General features: G+C 39.9%; 2 long non-coding RNA genes across 3 annotated transcripts; both read right to left on the reverse strand.

Moving 5' to 3' along the window:
• Positions 1 to 1,677: 1,677 nt before the first annotated feature.
• LOC145058099 (uncharacterized) lies at positions 1,678 to 2,981 on the reverse strand. Of its 2 annotated transcripts, XR_013686225.1 has the most exons (3): positions 2,712 to 2,971; positions 2,430 to 2,602; positions 1,678 to 1,910 (listed from the first exon to the last, which is right to left on the reverse strand). It is a non-coding gene; the product is annotated as an uncharacterized LOC145058099 (long non-coding RNA). The 2 variants fall into 2 exon arrangements; XR_013686224.1 differs by having other exon boundaries at positions 1,678 to 2,602; positions 2,712 to 2,981.
• Positions 2,982 to 11,216: 8,235 nt separating this feature from the next.
• LOC145058694 (uncharacterized) lies at positions 11,217 to 13,058 on the reverse strand. The gene is made up of 3 exons (XR_013686476.1): positions 12,494 to 13,058; positions 11,822 to 11,872; positions 11,217 to 11,513 (listed from the first exon to the last, which is right to left on the reverse strand). It is a non-coding gene; the product is annotated as an uncharacterized LOC145058694 (long non-coding RNA).
• Positions 13,059 to 13,446: the final 388 nt, after the last annotated feature.

Genomic DNA, 13,446 nt, shown 5'->3' on the forward strand with positions numbered 1-13,446 from the left:
ATAAATATTATATATTAAAAACTATATGTATTGATATATAATAATTTAATAAAAAAGAATTACTCCAATAATTTTTTTTTTTAAAAAATCAACTAAAATAAATTAATAATTCAATAAAAAATATTTATTAAAATATAATATTATATATTAAAAATAATATCTATTAATATATAATACTTTATTAAAATAAAAAAGAATATATGCAAAAATGGTCCTTATAGTATAGTAAAAGACAAAACTGTGGGGGTAAAATTGTCATTTTAAGGAACTTAACGGATGAGGGACCAAAACCACAACAAAACTTGTTGAAAATGACCAAATCTGCAACTTTTCAAACGTTTGGACCATAACCACATAAAATAAGAAACCACAGGGACCATTTTTGCAGTTTTGTCTTTATGAAATTAAATGAGAATTGTTTTTATATTTGCAAAAAATTATTTTGAAATTCACGGTGTTACAAATGTATTCATCTATAAAAGCTTAAATTATGAACTCCAGTCTCCTAATAATACACATTCATAATCACAGATTTGTTCTATTTTTAGTTCAAATCATTCTTAGAAAATGATCATTAAGGGATTTGATTTCAATTTCATAAACAAAACAAAACCTCATAAGAACATGTTTGGATTAGTGCTATTTGTACATTTCTCTCATCCTAATGATATACCACCATGAGAACACATCCTCTACGAATCATAAAATTGTCATTTTAAGGAACTTAACGGATGAGGGACCAAAACCACAACAAAACTTGTTGAAAATGACCAAATCTGCAACTTTTCAAACGTTTGGACCATAACCACATAAAATAAGAAACCACAGGGACCATTTTTGCAGTTTTGTCTTTATGAAATTAAATGAGAATTGTTTTTATATTTGCAAAAAATTATTTTGAAATTCACGGTGTTACAAATGTATTCATCTATAAAAGCTTAAATTATGAACTCCAGTCTCCTAATAATACACATTCATAATCACAGATTTGTTCTATTTTTAGTTCAAATCATTCTTAGAAAATGATCATTAAGGGATTTGATTTCAATTTCATAAACAAAACAAAACCTCATAAGAACATGTTTGGATTAGTGCTATTTGTACATTTCTCTCATCCTAATGATATACCACCATGAGAACACATCCTCTACGAATCATAAAATACTCTAACATATAATGACAAATTATCAAGATTAAAGGAAGAGAAGCCGAGTTTTTTTTTTTTTTTTGCAAAACTAGGGTCGTTTCAAAATATTTGTAAAAGTAGGGTCAATTTAGTTGGCCCATTGCAAAAATCAATTTTTTTTTATAGAATTTTCGTTTTTCAACCTCTACAACTTATATTTTCAACCCTTTGACTTCTATGACACTTTTTATTTGTATCTTATACTTTAAATATTTATGTTTACTCTAATTATATGTTATCATAAATATAGATAAATTTATGTGTTATGTCTACCATATTACTGGTAGAAAAAATTCATTAATATATTTCAATTGATATCAATATCTAGGGGTGGCAAATCTGGTCATCGTGTCGTGTTTTTGTTTGACACGACACGACAAAGTTTTATGTAACACGAACACGACACGACACGATCTCGGGTTTTTTTGAACTAACACGAAAACGAACCGATTAAAAAATAACAAACACGACATGGCATGACAAAGATAACATGAAATAACAATTGATGTATTTAATTAATATTTATTCATACATAACACGACAAACACGAAAAACATGACAAAAAATGTTAAATCGTATCAAATTTTGAACACGAACACGACACGACGTCGTGTTTTTTACACCTGACATGAACACGACACGAACACAAATTCGAATTTCAATTTCGTCTCAATTTCGTTTCGTGTCGTGTATATTTGTCGTGTCGTGTCATCAATTGTCACTCCTATCAATATCTAAGCATATATTAAAGTGGTGTCAATATATTACTTTTTCTTCAATCTTTTTAAAACTGTTCGTTCCATTTAGTTCACATCGTTCCATTTATTGTATGCTTTTGAATTTGTGTAAAACATTATTTTTTTTTATGTTAAAACTTTTAAATTGTTAATATTTTTTTGTTAATCTAAACATGAAGTTAAATTCAAAAGCATAAAATAAAATTCTCAAAATAAACAATAATATATCCAAAGACTATTTTTATATATGGTTAAAAATATAAATATAATGTTAAATATACAACTAAAACTGAAATGCCAAATTAAATAAAATATGACAAAAACATATTTTTTATCTGATACAAAGAGTATTTTTATATATGGTTAAAAATATAAATTCACCCTAGTTTTGTTAAATAAAAATTTTGTTAAATAAAAAAAAAGTCACAAAACCCCCCATTACGAAAATTTTATCATATCTGATGCTAATACAGAACTATAGGAAGTGATTAAATATTAATGATTACCTGAGTGAGGGATTTTCCATGGGTTTATGAACAAATACGAATGGATGAGATTTTTTGTACTTCTTGACATCAGGTGCTTGTTGTCCACCACCTATTTCAAGAGAACCATGAAATAAGGGAGTCCTAGAGGAACATGATTTCTTCCTGATTCTTCTCCAAACCTTGCAAGAACCCTGCAACAAGGAAAAAGGTATAAATAAATAAACGAATAACTCTGAAATTTAATAATTGTATTCAAAAGGTAATAAGATAAAATAACAAGAGAGTGACAATATAGCTAACCTATCACCAAGATGGAGATTTCTTGAGCTTTTAGAGTCACAAGGTTGCAAAACAGGGGAGTCTTACATTCTGGGATCTTAAAGCTTGTGAACTCGTTGATATCAAGTTGGGCTTGTGGGGGAATTATTTGAAGTTGGGGAGGAGAGATAAGGATGAAGATGATGGAGAGAATTGTTTCATACAAATAAAATGGTTTGAGTGGGGTGGCATTAATGCCAAACTTTGACGAAAGTACCTTGGAATGGTATTTGATGTTGGATACATTTCATCTACAAAGTTAATCTACAGCTGTGACTCATATGGCTCTACAAATGTTATTCGTTTTTGTTATTTTAGTGTGTTTTTTTTAGTTTTGCCTTTTGCTACATCTACTCTATTTTAGTTTGTTTTTTCCATTTTCTTGTATACTTTTATTGGTCCAGCTTCCACTGATTACTTTTTAATATAGTGGCAATTTGACCTTTCACCAAATTAGAGAGACAGAGGGTGAACGTGAATTACGAAATGTTCTTATCTTTCTTTTTTTTTTTACTATGAAATGGTATAGGTGTAGTTTTAAACGTATTTAGGTAGTTTCAATAATGTAGTAATAGTTTTAAAAAAAAGTTTTTTCTTTTTATTGTTTCTAACATACTCTTTTGACTTTTTTTTGAACTTTTTGTTATTATTTTCTTTTATTAATGTTTATCAAAAAAAATTACAAACACAAATATAATCAACAATCTTTTAAGTACAAAAACCAACGATAGATTCTTATAAAATATTAGTTTAAGTCAAAATAAATGAAGGCATATTAAAAAAATAGTTTGATTTATTAGTATTCCATAGATTCACCCAATATTGAAAATAAAAACTATTCCTAATCAATTAATTATTCCATAGATTTACCCAATATTGAAAATAAAAACTAACAACACATAATAATAATAACAATAAAAATGATAGAAATTATACCAATACCGATTACGAAATGAAGACGATAAAGCTCCTTGAAATTGTCACTTCTTGTTGCTCAAAAAAAACTCCATTCATAATCCAAGTATTAATACAAAAATCAACCTAATCTAATCTAATTAAAAAAATAAATCATCACAATAATAATATCATGAAAGATATATTAAAGTTCCAAAAAAATGAAGCAGCAACAGAAAAGAGACACCACGGGGCGCCGTCCCTTCTTTTTCTTTCCTACTGGCGAAATTTTTTTAAAATGGAGATGCCTTAGTGCTGTTTTTCTTTCAATTCCCAGCACAAGACAAATGGGCTAATAAATTGAGCTGTTGAAGTATTAAGTAATGGGCTGCTATATCGGCTGATAAATTATGCACTATTGGGCTTTCTGATGGTGACAGCTTTGTGTCCTGATGTTCACAAGGCCAAAAACTATATCAAAACTAGTTCGAATCAATTTCTTTTTGGTGAGGTCGAAGATTGATGAGTTATGAAGACTCCTGTAAATTTCCAGCTCAATCGGATATCAGTTGCCCATCCGTCTGATCGCTTGAAGAAAGCCACGCAAAGCTGTCAAAATCCGAAAAATTAATTTATATCGCTTTGTTTTTCTTTTCGCTTCCGGATTTTGCTACGAGACTTCAATCGTGGTCGCAAGGAATTCGATGTGCCTTTAAAGATGCTCCAAAATACCATCTTGCTCAAACAAATTTACACAAAATTAGCTTAAACGAGTAGAAATATTCAAAACAATAAATCTAACGATTTAAAGCAAAAAGAATATTAAAAATGCTAAAAGTAAAAGAAAACGATTGTTAAAATATATACAAATAATGTAACACCGTTAAATTTCAAACAATTTTTCATTTAATTTTAATAAAAACATTTCATTTCCAAATCATCCCAAAATCATATATCCAATAGTTTTCATCAAAAACAAAACAAATCCAAATTCCAAGGTCTCAAAACATGCCATCTACAAGTGTGTACGGATCATGCCGGCGCCTTCCTGCGATCATCATTGGTACCTGAAACACATAACACACAAACGGTAAGCATAAATGCTTAGTGAGTTCCCCAAAATACCACGTACAACACATACGCCTTTCCAGACCATAACTCCATAGGATCTTCCGATCCAAGTGTCTCAGGGGATTTCCATCCCATAACTCTATTGACCTTCCGACCCATACTCTGTTGACCGTCTGGTCCATATCATCATACTCATATCATAACATATCACATATATAACATGCATCACATAAACATCATACACATAAGACCTTCCGGTCACACCTACCTACCCCATCGGGTATGGCATAGTGAGAAGACTCACCTCGCTGATGTCGGATAATCACTTGAGCTCGATTCCCCGATGTATCGCCTCCTGTAACATAAGTACATCTCTAATTAATACCTTCCCGACTTAGTTTGACTAACACTATTAAGTCAACTCTAGTCAACCCTGGTCAACGGTCAACCTTTGACCCGACTCGTCGAGTCTTGCATAGACTCGTCGAGTTCATACGTAAACTCGAGTCCTTTGAATCCCTTCTGACTCACCGAGCCACTCACCCAACTCGGCGAGTCATCCACTGATCTGAATCACGGGACAACCCGCTCCAACTCGTCGAGTCTGATCATGGACTCGGCGAGTTCGTTTCATGCACAACCTCAAACGACCTTCTGAGGTTAGATCTGTTCCTCTAATCCTTAGATCTAACCTTTCCAAGCTCAATAATCACGTAAAGTCTCTATCTTGATGTACATGCAACCATATATGATGATTTAGCCCCAAATACCACAACCCAAGGTCATAACCTCTATTCCTCTCCATAAAGCTTGATGAGTTAGGCTCTCTGGGCCTCTATGGATCCAGATCCAAAGCCTCATCACCAGAAAGGGACTATTGGACATCAAATCAACCTAACAAAGGGCACAAGAAACCCTGAATCCATATATACTTCATAAAAAGAAGATGAGCCGAATTTGATACCTCAAATGCGATGATCTTAGCTTCAAATCCACAGAATAACAACCTCCTTTGCTTCCTCTTGACTAGGACCTCCTTCTTGTTGCTACACAACACCACAAAGGTCAATAATGGCTTCCTTTCTCTCTCAAAATGCTCAAGCATTCTAGGGTTTCTCTCTATGGATTGGTAGCCGCAAATGAAGGCCATAAGGGCCTTTAAATAGGTCTCAAACCCAAGAAATTAGGGTTTATTTCTTCAGCTCTGACTCGGCGAGTCACTCCCCTGACTCGTCGAGTCCCCTCATTAACCACATCATCCAGTCGCGACCAGACTCGACGAGTCTAAGCACCAACTCGTCGAGTCACCCTACATAAATAAAAAATTGCAACATAAATCAATATAACTGGAAAACTGGGTGTTACAGTTCTCCCCACTTGAATCAGACTTCGCCCTCGAAGTCTCGCTCATTAAATAACTCTGGATATTGTTCTCGCATCTCTAACTCCGGCTCCCAAGTCAGCTCGGACCCCTTCCGATGTTGCCACTGGACCTAAACTAATGACACCTCCTTGTTTCTCAAAACCTTGATCCTCCTATCCCGAATCGCGATCGACCTTTCAACATAGTTCAGGCTCGCATCCACCTAAATGTCCTCTAATGGAACCACTGCCGACTCATCGGCGATACACTTCCTCAACTGAGACACGTGGAAGGTATCATGAATCTGACTCAACTCCATAGGTAGCTCCAAACGATACGCTACCCTGCCCACCCTGGCAGTCACCCTGAAAGGACCAATATACCGAGGCCCCAACTTGCCTCTCTTCCTGAATCGAATCACACCTTTCCAAGGTAAGACTTTCATGAGAACGAAATCACCCACCTGAAACTCGAGCTCTGACCGTCGTCTATCCGCATAACTCCTCTGATGGCTCTGGGCTTTCATCAACCTCTGTCTGACCTGCTGAATCTGCTCGGTGGTCTGTAGTACTATCTCTGTGCTACCCATCACCCGCTGCCCTACTTTTCCCCAGCAAATGGGAGTCCGACACCTCCTCCCATATAACAACTCAAAAGGAGGCATACCGATGCTCGAATGATGGTTGTTGTTATAGAAGAACTCAGCCAAAGGCAGGTACGTTTCCCAACTCCCTCCAAAATCCAATACACATGCACGAAGCATATCCTCAAGAGTCTGAATAGCCCGCTCACTCTGACCATCGGTCTGAGGGTGATAGGCAGTGCTGAAATGCAATCTCGTACCCAACTCTTCATGAAACTTCTTCTAGAACCTGGAAGTAAAACGTACATCCCGATCCGACACAATCGAAATTGGTACCCCATGCCGAGACATTATCTCCCTTACATACATCTCTGCCAACTTCTCCGCAGAAGAGCTCTCACTGATAAAAAGAAAGTGGGCACTCTTTGTCAGTCGATCCACTATCACCCAAATCGCATCGACGCCCCTTGGAGTTCTGGGTAACTTGGTGATGAAATCCATAGAGATCTGTTCCCACTTCTACTGGGGAACCTCGAGTGGCTGCAATTTACCATGCGGACGCTGGTCCTCAGCCTTAACCTTACGACAAGTCAAGCACCTCTCTACAACCCACGCTACATCCCTTTTCATGCATGGCCACCAATAATCTTTCTTCGGATCCAAGTACATCTTGGTAGCCCCGGGATGGATCGAGAACCTCGATCGATGCGCCTCCTCCATCAAGATGCTACGTGCCCCACCAATAAACGGCACCCAAATACGACCCTGAAATGTCATAACCCCTCGGCTATCAGTCACAAACTCAGATACTTGTCCAATCACCCGCTCTTTCTTACGGTTCTCCGGCCTCACAGCCTCAGTCTGAGCCTCTCGGATGGCATCCAACAATGGAGTCGTCATAGTCATCCTCATACACATACCTCAGATCGGGGCACTCACTGCCCTCCAACTCAAGGCATCAGCTACCACATTCGCCTTGCCCGGGTGATACGGGATCTCACAATCATAATCCTTTACCACATCCAACCATCTCCTCTGCCGCATGTTCAAGTTGGGCTAATCCATCAAATACTTCAAACTCTTGTGGTCCGTGAATACGGTACACCGAACCCCATACAGATAGTGGTGCCAAATCTTAAGGGCGAACACTACTGCCCCCAACTCCAGATCATGAGTGGGATACCTCACCTCATGAGGCTTCAGCTGCCTCGATGCATACGCTATCACATGCCCCCTCTGCATAACCACTGCGCCTAACCCAGATATCGATGCATCGCAGTAAACCACAAAATCATCAACTCCCTCTGGAAGGGATAACATCGGGGCTTCGCACAACTTCTGGCGAAGAGTCTCAAACGAGGTCTGCTGCTCTGGACCCCATGAGAATGAAACACCCTTCCTGGTTAACCTAGTGAGTGGCACTGCAATCTTGGAGAAATCCTGAATGAATCTCCGATAATAACCGGCCAACCCCAGAAAACTCCTGATCTCGGTAGCAGACTTTGGCACTTCCCAACTCATCACTGCCTCAATCTTGGCTGGATCAACCAATATCCCATTCTGATTAACGAGATGCCCCAGGAATTGGACCTCCCGTAGCCAGAAAGCACACTTGGAGAATTTGGCATAAAGCCTCTCCGATCTCAACACCTCAAGAACCTCTCTCAAGTGCTCCTCATGCTGCTCCCAGGATCTAGAATACACCAGAATGTCGTCAATGAACACGATCACTGATCGATCCAACATCGGCCTACATACTTTGTTCATGAGATCCATGAATGCTGATGGCGCATTGGTGAGCTCGAAAGGCATCACCACGAACTCATAGTGCCCATAACGCGTCCTGAACTCCGTCTTCTGGATATCCTCATCACGCACCCTCATCTGATGATATCCGGGCCTCAGATCAATCTTGGAGAACCAAGATGCCCCCTGCAGTTAATCAAATAAGTCATCAATCCTCGACAATGGATAACGGTTCTTAACCGTTAACTTGTTCAACTCCTAGTAATCAATACACATCCGGTGTGAACCATCCTTCTTCTTAACGAACAGGATCGGCGCTCCCCAAGGTGAGTTGCTTGGACGAATAAACCCCTTCCCCAACAGCTCCTGCAGCTGTGAGGATAACTCCTGCATCTCCGGCGGTGCTAAACTATAAGGCACCTTAGCGATATGGGCGGCCCCGGGAATCAAAGCGATGCGAAACTCCACCTACCTCTCGAGAGGCACACCCGACAACTCCTCGGGAAATATGTCCGGGAACTCTCGCACTATCAGGACATCGTCAAGCAAACTTGGCCTCCCAGAGGCCTCCCGTGCATCCATAACATAGGCTACGAACCCCTTGCAGCCCTGCTGCAAACTCTGCCTCGCCCTGGCAACCGAACATAATGTTGACCCACTACGAGTCCCCTCACCATAAACTGTCAGCACTCCCCCATTAGGATCTCGGATCATCACCAGTTGCTACTTGCAGTCTATTACTGCCACAAATCGGCTCAACCAATCCATACCCACGATAACACATACGTCCCCCATTGCAATCGGGACTAGATCTATCGGAAACCCAACGCCGCAGATCTCAAGTACACACCCTCGAATCACATCTGTGGCATACACTGCTCGCTCGTTAGCTATAGAAACATGCAAAGGTCTACTCATCGCCTCTCGCTGGATACTGATGTGCTTACTGAATGCTAATGACACAAAAGACCGACTCGCACCCGAGTCAAATAACACCTAGGCAGGTACAGAATTCAAAAGAAAAGTACCTATGCATAACATAATATAAACACAAGATCTTATTACAGCATAAATAAATATGAACATAATACATACCGGCCATGACGTCGGGTGTTGCGCGGACCTCCTCCGCTGTCAGCCGGAACGCTCTCCCTCGCGCCTTTGGCGCCTCGGCCTTCACCGACCGACCCTCAATAGCTTGCGTAGAAGTAGGGGCAGATCCCTGCGGTGTCCCCTGTGATGTCCCCCTCAACTGCGGACACTCATCTTGCCAATGTTCGGTCTGGTTGCAATGAAAGCAAACCATGAACCCCTTGGGGCAATCCTTGGCGATATGCCCCTCCTTGCCACACTTGTAACAAGCTCCAGACCTACTAACCCCCTCATGACCCTTTCCGCACATCCCGCAGGTGCGGCCCTTCTGTCCCCCAGATCTCAAATCGGCGGGCTTTCCCCGCTTAGCCGCCGACTGAGACTGTGTCGGTCGGCGATCCCTGCTCTGAGACTTGGCCTCCTCCCTGACCCGAGTCTCCAGCTCAATCTCCCTCTTTCGGGCATTTGTCTGGAGCTCAGCAAATGTCCGATATGATGAGTTCGCTGCGAACTCATGAATGTCTCTCCTCAGAACGCTCAGATATCGGCTCATGCGTGCCTGATCGGTTGACACGTGCTCAGGGGAGAACATCGCCCTCTCATGAAACATTATGGTAATCACAGTAACAGACTCGGTACCCTGCTTGAGGGTCAAGAACTCCTGAGCCAACCATTCCCTTTCCACTGGGGGAACGTACTCTTCTCTGAACGTGGTGGTGAACCTCTCCCAGGTCACCGCTGAAATCTCCGTAGAACTAGGATGCGCAGTCACAAACTTCCACCAGTCCTTCGCTCCCAAGCGAAGTTGGTTCAGCACAAACCGAACCCTTAGATGCTCTGGACACGACCAAGTGTAGAAGCATCCCTCAATGTCAGATATCCATCTCATCGCAGCAATCGGGTCCTGCGTCCCGTCAAACTCTGGTGGCTTCGGGTTGCTGAACTCCCGGTACAGCAACGAGTCACCCCCCTGTGGCCTGGCGGCAGCAACAGCTGCAGTGGCCGTAGCAACAGCAGCCTCAGTAAGATCAGCGTACCGCTCATCAAAGGTCTCGATCAGTGTGGTCTTAATAGACCCGAACATCTCTGGAACCTCAGCTCGGACGGCAGCAACCACCTCCTCATGAATCATCTGGCGGAGCTCCTCATCACTCACACCTCCCTCGCTAGTCTCTCGTCTGTGGTGTGTCCCAACCATGATGTCTCTGAAATACAACATAAAAATATCAGGGACTCGCTCCAGTATACTCGCACTCGATAACCCAACCCTTCTTGATTCCTAGTACCCTAAGGATTCCTACTTGGGCTACACACTGATCCGGTGTTTCCAGTAGTACGGGCCCAATACTACCTTCCACACCGCACCAGTATTCATCCCAAGTCATCCTCCAAGGATCCCAAGTCACAAGTACTATATCTCTTTCCACACATAAATTACCCTTCGGTAGACTCTCATAACACCTCACTGCTACTTACTCATTCTAAAACATCCCATGGCAGCGAAAATCTTCCTAGGCTAAGGCATCACAAATCATGCCACTCTAGTCCTAATATAAATACCTAGCCTACTCTAGCATGCATAATACATTTCAATATATATATATATATATATATATATATATATATATATATATCATAACACATAATGTAAGGGTAATTTGGGAAATCACCGTTCGGGCGTTGGCTGATTGTACACACTGCTTCCTTGCGCATCGTCCAAATTCTTTTACTCCTTAGAAAAATTGTTTTTTTTATGAAAATCTTTCTCAAATCCTCAGTTTGAGTTCAAATACACTCAAATGTGAATCAGAATCCCTCAAACCTAAGATCTGATACCAATTTGTAACACCGTTAAATTTCAAACAATTTTTCATTTAATTTTAATAAAAACATTTCATTTCCAAATCATCCCAAAATCATATATCCAATAGTTTTCATCAAAAACAAAACAAATCCAAATTCCAAGGTCTCAAAACATGTCATCTACAAGTATGTACGGATCATGTCGGCACCTTCCCGCGATCATCACTGGTACCTGAAACACGTAACACACAAACGGTAAGCATAAATGCTTAGTGAGTTCCCCAAAATACCACATACAACACATACGCCTTTCTAGGAAATAACTCCATAGGATCTTCCGATCCAAGTGTCTCAGGGGATTTCCATCCCATAACTCTATTGACCTTCCGGCCCATACTCTGTTGACCGTCCGGTCCATATCATCATACTCATATCATAACATATCACATATATAACATGCATCACATAAAGATCATACACATAAGACCTTCCGGTCACACCTACATACCCCATCGGGTATGGCATAGTGAGAAGACTCACCTCGCTGATGTCGGATAATCACTCGAGCTCGATTCCCCGATGTATCGCCTCCTATAACATAAGTACATCCCTAATTAATACCTTCCTGACTTAGTTTGACTAACACTATTAAGTCAACTCTAGTCAACCCTGGTCAACGGTCAACCTTTGACCCGACTCGTCGGGTCTTGCATAGACTCGTCGATTCCATACGTAAACTCGAGTCTTTTGAATCCCTTCTGACTCACCGAGTCACTCACCCAACTCGGCGAGTCATCCACTGATCTGAATCACGGGACAACCCGCTCAGACTCGTCGAGGCTGATCATGGACTCGGCGAGTTCGTTTCATGCACAACCTCAAACGACCTTCCAAGGTCAGATCTATTCCTCTAATCCTTAGATCTAACCTTTCCAAGCTCAATAATCACGTAAATTCTCTATCTTGATGTACATGCAATAACTATATGACCATATATGATGATTTAGCCCCAAATACCACAACCCAAGGTCATAACCTCCATTGCTCTCCATAAAGCTTGATGAGTGAGGCTCTCTAGACCTCTATGGATCCATATCCAAAGCCTCATCACCAAAAAGGCACTATTGGACATCAAATCAACCTAACAAAGGGCACAAGAAACCCTAAATCCATATATACTTTATAAAACAGAAGATGAGCCGAATTTGATACCTCAAATGCGATGATCTTAGCTTCAAATCCACAGAATAACAACCTCCTTTGCTTCCTCTTGTCTAGGACCTCCTTCTTCTTGCTAAACAACACCACAAAGGTCAATAATGGCTTCCTTTCTCTCTCCAAACGCTCAAGCACTCTAGGGTTTCTCTCTATGGACTGGTAGCCGCAAATGAAGGCCATAAGTGCCTTTAAATAGGTCCCAAACCCGAGAAATTAGGGTTTCTTTCGTCATCTCTGACTCGGCGAGTCACTCCCCTGACTCGTCGAGTCCCCTCATTAACCACATCATCCAGTCGCGACCAGACTCGACGAGTCTGAGCACCAACTCGTCGAGTCACCCTACATAAATAAAAAATTGCAACATAAATCAATATACCTGGGAAACTGGGTGTTACAAATAATCAAGCTATCAAAATCCCCCAAGCTTAACATTTCCTTCTCCTCAAGGAAAACAATCCGAAAAAGTCAAACCGAAGAAAAACAACAAAAATAAAAATACGACAAATGCAAATTTATCAAAACTAATATAAAAAATATCTTTTTTTCAAATACTTCATAAAAAAAACATTTGACCAAGATTATGTAAGTGGCAATTAAGACACGGGCTTAATGATCATGCAAAAAAAAATCCAACTTATACCCAAATTTTGAAACAAAAAGGAAATTAGAAATTTCAACAAAATGGGGACAAGCAACAAAACCACTAAGCCTAATATGTGAAATTTCAACAAACATAAATTAACTAAATAAACATAAATTACCTACTAAACACAAAATTATCATACTAATGCAACTTGAGAATGCTAAAAAAATTGTTTTTTTTACATATAAAAAAAACATGAAATTAACTAAATACAATGCAAAACAATTTTTATCCTAAATGAAAAAAATGAAATGATAAAAAATAAAATAAATAAAACATCCTCCCCCAAGCTTTGAACATTTCC

The sequence above is a fragment of the Lactuca serriola genome, chromosome 6, assembly GCF_051521515.1.
Source record: "Lactuca serriola cultivar US96UC23 chromosome 6, Lser_US96UC23_V15, whole genome shotgun sequence".
NCBI classification, from domain to species: Eukaryota; Viridiplantae; Streptophyta; class Magnoliopsida; order Asterales; family Asteraceae; genus Lactuca; species Lactuca serriola.